This window comes from Elephas maximus, chromosome 1, assembly GCF_024166365.1.
Source record: "Elephas maximus indicus isolate mEleMax1 chromosome 1, mEleMax1 primary haplotype, whole genome shotgun sequence".
NCBI lineage: Eukaryota > Metazoa > Chordata > Mammalia > Proboscidea > Elephantidae > Elephas > Elephas maximus.
In genome coordinates this window covers 150,304,704-150,312,821 of record NC_064819.1, presented here as the reverse complement: position 1 = coordinate 150,312,821, position 8,118 = coordinate 150,304,704, and positions in this window count along the sequence as shown.

Sequence of the window (8,118 nt, the reverse complement as noted above, 5' to 3'; positions counted from 1 at the left end):
TTTTCTGGAGGTAAACTTTTTATTAAAGACACGTATGGAAACCTGTAGAAATCATGAGTGCACAGCTTGATTGTTTTTAGCAAAATGAACACACCTATCTAACTGCCACCAGGTCAAGATAGGGAATGTAATCAGCATCCTGGAACTGACCGTGTGCGCCCTCCTATTCGTTATGCAGCATCAAAAACAACCACTGTTTTGATTTATAATATCGTGGATTAGTTTTGCCTGCTTTAGGTCTTTAAATGGCTGTACATGTATGTATATTTTGTGTCTGGCTTCCCAAAATTTACCTGTGTAAAACTAATCCATGAGTTTTCTTTCATAATTCCATTACGTAACATATACAGAAGTCTCAGAGCTCCTCAAGACATCTGGTTGACCCCATGTGTCGGGTAAAGGAACAGAAAGAGCCTCAAAGATAAGAGCAGCTGATGGGGCCCATGTGGTTCCCAGGCCGGCCTCAGGACATACTGCCAAGACAGCATTGTTGGGCAGTCAAAGGCACTAGAGGAGAATTTAGAACATTTTGAAAAAAGAGCTCCAAAGATTGAAGACCCTGAGGTGCTTGCCTAAAGTCTGAGGGCAGAACTGATGCCAGGTTTCAGTCTTGTTTTACTCCTGACTGGCTGTGTCTTTGAACAAGTCCCTGAATACCTCTGGATCTCAGTCTTATCATTAGTAAGCTGAAGAGATTGATTCAATGATTAATCATGTAGTCCAAAGTCTCTATAATCCTACAGGTTTATGGTGAAGTAGGTGTGATAAAATTTAGGTAAAAGTAATGCATAAAGACATTTTCAAAAAGAAAATGCCAAATCAATTTTATAAGTTCTAGCCTTCTTGGCACTTAGTAAACAAACCGAGTCTTATTTCCAGTTACAGTCAAACCCAGAATAACTCCCATTCTGGGTATGACTGCATATGCATCTGACTACATATATGTCCTTGGCCCCTTAAAGATTTTTCTTTTTTTTAAGGGAAAGCAGATCTCTTTTTTTTTCTTTTTTAAATAATTTTTATTGTGCTTTAAGTGTAAGTCTACGAATCAAGTCAGTCTGTCACATATAAGCTTATATACTCCTTACTCCACACTCCCACTTACTCTCCCCCTAATGAGTCAGCCCGCTCCCTCCTTCCAGTCTCTCCTTTCATGATGATTTTGCCAGTTTCTAACCCTCCTATCTCCCCTCCAGACAGGAGATGCCAACACAGTCTCAAGTGTCCACCTGATACAAGTAGCTCATTCTTTGTCAGCATCTCTCTCCAACCCATTGTCCAGTCCCTTCCATGTCTGATGAGTTGTCTTCGGGAATGGTTCCTGTCCTGGGCCAACAGAAGGTTTGGGGACCATGACCGCCGGGATTCCTCTAGTCTCGGTCAGACCATTAAGTCTGGTCATTTTATGAGAATTTGGGGTCTGCATCCCACTGTTCTCCTGTTCCCTCAGGGGTTCTCTGTTGTGCTCCCTGTCAGGGCAGTCATCGGTTGTGCCTGGGCACCATCCAGTTCTTCTGGTCTCAGGATGATGTAAGTCTCTGCTTCATGTGGCCCTGTGTCGGGTTCATAGTTATCGTGTGACCTTGGTGATCTTCATTCTCCTTTGATCCAGGTGGGTTGAGACCAATTGATGCATCTTAGATGGCGGCTTGTAAGCATTTAAGACCCCAGACACCACACTTCAAAGTGGCATGCAGAATGTTTTCATAATAGAATTATTTTGCCAATTGACTTAGAAGTCCCCTTAAGCCGTAGTCCCCAAGCCCCCACCCTTGCTCTGCTGACCTTTGAAGCATTCACTTTATCCCGGAGACTTCTTTGCTTTTGGTCCAGTCCAGTTGAGCCGACCTTCCATGTATTGAGTATTGACCTTCCCTTCACCTAAAGTAGTTCTTATCTACTAACTAATCAGTAGAAAACCCTCTCCCACCCTCCCTCCCTCCCTGCCTCGTAACCACAAAAGTATGTGTTCTTCTCAGTTTATACTATTTCTCAAGATCTTATAATAGTGGTCTTATACAATATTTGTCCTTTTGCCTCTGACTAATTTCACTCAGCATAATGCCTTCCAGGTTCGTCCATGTTATGAAATGTTTCACAGATTCATCATTGTCTTTATCAATTCGTAGTATTCCATTGTGTGAATATACCATAATTTATTTAACCATTCATCCGTTGATGGACACCTTGGTTGCTTCCAGCTTTTTGCAATTGTAAACAGAGCTGCAATAAACATGGGAGTGCATATATCTGTTTGTGTGAAGGCTCTTATTTCTCTAGGGTATATTCCGAGGAGTGGGATTTCTGGGTTGTATGGTAGTTCTATTTCTAAGTTTTTAAGAAAACGCCAGATAGATTTCCAAAGTGGTTGTACCATTTTACATTCCCACCAGCAGTGTATAAGACTTCCATTCTCCCCGTAGCCTCTCCAGCCTTTATTTTTTTGTGTTTTTTGGATTAATGCCAGCCTTGTTGGAGTGAGATGGAATCTCATCGTACTTTTAATTTGCATTTCTCTAACAGCTAATGATCGAGAGCATTTTCTCATGTGTCTGTTAGCTGCCTGACTATCTTCTTTAGTTAAGTGCGTGTTCATATCTTTTGCCCACTTCTTGATTGGGTTGTTTGTTTTTCGTGGCTGAGTTTTGACAGAATCATATAGATTTTAGAGATCAGGTGCTGGTCGGAGATGTCATAGCAGAAAATTTTTTCCCAGTCTGTAGGTGGTCTTTTTACTCTTTTGGTGAAGTCTTTAGATGAGCACAGGTGTTTGATTTTTAGGAGCTCCCAGTTATCTGGTTTCTCTTCGTCATTTTTGGTAATGTTTTGTATTCTCTTTATGCCTTGTATTAGGGCTCCTAACGTTGTCCCTATTTTTTCTTCCATGATCTTTATGGTTTTAGTCTTTATGTTTAGGTCTTTGATCCACTTGGAGTTAGTTTTTGTGCATGCTGTGAGGTATGGGTCCTGTTTCATTCTTTTGCAAATGAATATCCAGTTATGCCAGCACCATTTGTTAAAAAGACTATCTTTTCCCCAATGAACTGACACTGGGCCTTTGTCAAATATCAGCTGCTCATGTGCAGATGGATTTATATCTGGGTTCTCAATTTTGTTCCATTGGTCTATGTGCCTATTGTTGTACCACTACCAGGCTGTTTTGACTACAGTGGCTGTATAATATGTTCTAAAATCAGGTAGAGTGAGGCCTCCCACTTTCTTCTTCTTTTTCAGTAATGCTTTACTTATCCGGGGCTTCTTTCCCTTCCATATGAAGTTTGTGATTTGTTTCTCCATCACATTAAAAAATGTCATTGGGGAGGCAGGGCCAAGATGGCTGACTAGAACCAGCTTTTGGCTTTGTTAATTCTTTCAATTGTTTTTCTGTTCTCTAATTCATTTAGTTCAGCTCTAATTTTTATTATTTGTTTTCTTCTGGTGCCTGATGGATTCTTTTGTTGCTCACTTTCTATTTGTTCAAGTTGTAGGGACAGTTCTCTGATTTTGGCTCTTTCTTCTTTATGTATGTGTGCATTTATCGATATAAATTGACCTCTGAGCAGTGCTTTTGCTGTGTCCCAGAGGTTTTGATAGGAAGTATTTTCATTCTCGTTGCATTCTATGAATTTCTTTATTCCCTCCTTAATGTCTTCTATAACCCAGTCTTTTTTGAGCAGGGTATTGTTCAGTTTCCAAGTATTTGATTTCTTTTCCCTAATTTTTCTGTTATTGATTTCCACTTTTATGGCCTTATAGTCTGAGAAGATGCTTTCTAATATTTTGATGTTTTGGATTCTGCAAAGGTTTGTTTTATGACCTAATATGTGGTCTATTCTAGAGAATGTTCCATGTGCGCTAGAAAAAAAAGTATACTTTGCAGCAGTTGGGTGGAGTGTTCTGTATAAGTCTATGAGGTCAAGTTGGTTGATTGTAGCAATCAGGTCTTCCGTGTCTCTATTGAGCTTCTTACTGGAAGTCTTGTCCTTCTCTGAAAGTGGTGTGTTGAAGTCTCCTACTGTAATTGTGGAGGTGTCTATCTCACTTTTCAATTCTGTTAAAGTTTGTTTTATGTATCTTGCAGCCCTGTCATTGGGTGCATAAATATTTAATATGGTTATATCTTCCTGGTCTATTGTCCCTTTAATCATTATGTAGTGTCCTTCTTTATCCTTTGTGGTGGATTTAACTTTAAAGTCTATTTTGTCAGAAATTAATATTGCTACTCCTGCCCTTTTTTGTTTGTTTGCTTGATATTTTTTTTTCCATCCTGTGAGTTTTAGTTTGTTTGTGTCTCTATGTCTAAGATGTGTCTCTTGTAGGCAGCATATAGACGGATCATGTTTCTTTATCCAGTCTGAGATTCTCTGTCTCTTTATTGGTGCATTTAGTCCATTTATATTCAGTGTGATTATAGATAAGTATGTGTTTAGTGCTGTCATTTTGATGGCTTTTTGTGTGTGTTGTTGACAATTTCATTTTTCCACTTACTTTTTTGTGCTGAGACGTTTTTCTTTGTAAATTGTGTGTTCCTCATTTTCATAGTAGTTGAATTTACGTTTGCTGAGTTTTTTTTTTTTTTTTTGAGTCTTTATGTTTTTCGTGGTTTTTATTTTGAGTTATGGAGTTGTTATACTTCTTTGTGGTTACCTTAATATTTACCCCTATTTTTCTAAGTAAAAACCTAACTAGTATTGTCCTATATTGCCTTGTTTTCCTCTCCATATGGCAGTTCTATGCCTCCTGTATTTAGCCCCTCTTTTTGATTATTGTGATCTTTTACATATTGACTTCAATGATTCCCTGTTTCGAGCATTTTTTTCTTTTTAAAATTAATTTTAATTTGTTTTTGTGATTTCCCTATTTGAGTTGATATCAGGATGTTCTGTTCTGTGACCTTGTGTTGTGCTGGTAGCTGATATTATTGATCATCTGACCAAACAATTTCCTTTAGTATTTCTTGTAGTTTTTATTTTGTTTTTGCAAATTCTCTAACCTTGTGTTTATCTGTAAATGTTTTAATTTCACCCACATATTTGAGAGAGAGTTTTGCTGGATATATGATCCTTGGCTGGCAGTTTTTCTCCTTCAGTGCTCTATATATGTCATCCCATTGCCTTCTTGACTGCATGGTTTCTGCTGCGTAGTCTGAACTTATTGATTCTCCTTTGTAGGAGACCTTTCTTTTATCCCTGGCTGCTTTAAAATTTTCTCTTTATCTTTGGTTTTGGCAAGTTTGATGATACTATGTCTTGGTGATTTTCTTTTTGGATCAATCTTATATGGGGTTCAATGAGCATCTTGGATAGATATCCTTTTGTCTTTCATGATGTCAGGGAAGTTTTCTGCCAACAGATCTTCAACTATTCTCCTTGTGTTTTCTGATATCCCTCCCTGTTCTGGGACTCCAATCACACGCAAGTTATTCTTCTTGATAGAGTCCCACATGATTCTTAAGGTTTCTTCATTTTTTTAAATTCTTTTATCTGATTTTTTTTCCAGCTATATTGGTGTCAATTCCCTGGTCCTCCAGGTCCCCCACTCTGCATTCCAATTGCTTGAGTCTGCTCCTCTGACTTCCTATTGCGTTGTCTAATTCTGTAATTTTATTGTTAATCTTTTGGATTTCTGAACACTGTCTCTCTATGGATTCTTGCAACTTATTAATTTTTCCACTATGTTCTTGAATAATCTTTTTGAGTTCTTCAACTGCTTTATCAATGTGTTCCTTGGCTTTTTCTGTAGATTGCCTTATTTCATTTCTGAGGTCATCCCTGATGTCTTGAAAAAAAAAAAAAAGATGTCTTGAAGCATTCTGTAAATTAGTTTTTTATATTCTGCATCTGGTAATTCCAGGATTGTATCTTCATTTGGGAAAGATTTTGATTCTTTAGTTTGGGGAGTTGTAGAAGCAATCATGGTCTGCTTCTTTATGTGGTTTGATATCGACTGCTCTCTCTGGTCATTTATAAGATATTGTAGTGATTTATTCTATATTTGTTTACCGAGTCCTATCTTGTTTTGTTTTCTTTCAATATACATAGATGGGCTACTAGATTGCGCTGTCTTGATTGTTGTAGCCCTTGAATCACTTATGTCCTATTACCAACTGGTCTGGGCTGTTACCAGATATATAAGCCTAAGAGTCCATTCACTATTCTTGAGTAGAATCTGATTTTGTGTCACCAAGTGCTTGGTGCAGACTGTCACCTATCCACCTTGAGAAGTAATGGTGAGAGTTGTGTGCACCAGATTCTAGTAGCAGCAGGGGTTCACACTTCATGGGGGGCAGGATGCTGCCAGGCTTCCCCCAAGTGCCAGTGAGGTAGGTGTGTCTCTATTCCTATAGTACTTTGGTGGGTGGGCTCTGCAGCTGTACCTTAGGCCCCCAGTGCAAGTACCTCTACAGATTGGTAGATGTCACCCTCCTTAGACCCCAAAGGCCGGAGACTAGGTGGTCTGGGGGGAGCGTCAGCCCTCAGTTCCTTGTTGTTTGTCAGTGAGGGCTCTGTTGAATATGCAGAGATATCAGACCTGAGAAACTTGTCTTTCCAGTAATCTGCTAAAACAATTGCAGTCAGATCCCTATCGGGAATGCCTTTGCTTTATACTAGCCACCTTGTTCCCTGTAGGGATGAAAGGTCAAGACTGTGGATCTCATATGCTTGGCTGGAGCTGGTTCTGTATTTTTAGTCCAATTAGGGAAGGATTTTTGGTCCCTGGGTTTTTTGTAGCTGCTTCTCTCAGGCCAGGAAAATGGGTTAGGAAAAGACCAAAAAAAAGCAAGGAAAGAGAAAAAAAAAAAAAAAAACGCAGCCCACTTCACTCTCTGGCTCAGGAAATTCCAATGTTAATGAAGCCACCTGGGAAGAGGAGGGGAGGGTTCAGATAAATAGGGGAGAGTAGCACCCCGGAATATAGACAAAGTTACTTATCTTGTTTGGTAATGACTGTTTTATCTGAGATTCCTGAGGGGTGTGTAGCCTATGTGCGTTGGCTGGGTGGAGATTGCCCCCGAGGGTCAGGCCCTGGTCCTGTGCTTGTGCTGTCTCAGAAGCCATGGTCAGTTCTTCCGCTCCCTGTCCAAAGCCCAGCGCCAAGGTTCCCCAGCTGGGCGCCACACTCCAGGCTCCAAAATGAGTCACTGCCTCCCCTTGACTTCTCCTCTTGTTAGCAGCGTCACTGCGCTGCCTGCGTGCACTGGCTGGGCTTCCCTTGAGGTCACTTCTGGGGGCTAGGGTTGCATCCCGTGTTTGCACCGTCTCAGGATGCCGTGCTCAGCTCCCCTGCACCCAGTCCAAAGCCCGGAGCCAAGGTTTTCTGACTGGGACGCTGGCTCCAGGCTCTGAAAGCAGTCGTTGCTTCCCCATGGTTGTTTGTTTTCATCTCTGTCACTCAGGTCAACTCTTTAGATCTGTGTTTGATGGTCAGAGTTCATAGATTGTCATGTATGTGATTGATTCACTTGTTTTTCTGAGTCTTTGTTACAAGAGCGATCTGAGGTAGCTTCTACCTAGTCAGCCCTCTTGGCCCCACCCTCAGCAGCTCTCTTTTTGTTAATTATTTTCTCCTAAAGAGTTTAAAGACCCCAAACCACCAGCGTGAAAGAGCAGCGGGGCACCAGGGAGCGCCCCAATCTCCATAGCGCCTACTCCTCCTCCTACCCCTTCTCCTGACTTTATTCATCCGCCCAGCCCAAGTAGCCACTCATTCTAGGAGCAGGGCAGCACTTGCCACTGCTCCTTGGCTCCTGAGGTGGATGCTTGTGGGGCCTCCGGCCCAGCTGGGGGCACTTGTGGGTTCCTGGCTCCGGGTGGTAGCCGCTGCACATGATCAGGGTAGTGGCTGCACGCACAGGGCATGGCAGCCAGGGCCGCCACCACCAGCTGCACTCCCACCACTTGCACAGCCACTCTTCACCCGGTCTCCTCAGCCACCTCTCCGCGCCTGGCCCTCGTGTGACCCCCACCCAGACATGTGCAAAGTCCTGGTCTGCTACTGGGGCAGCCCCCTCTCAGCCCGCAGCAGCACGTGCACCCCCGGCAAGGTCGGCCTCCTGTATCCAGTGAATACAGCTCTCAGGTTTTGTCTGGCATTCAGGTGGCAGTGGGCACTGAGGGT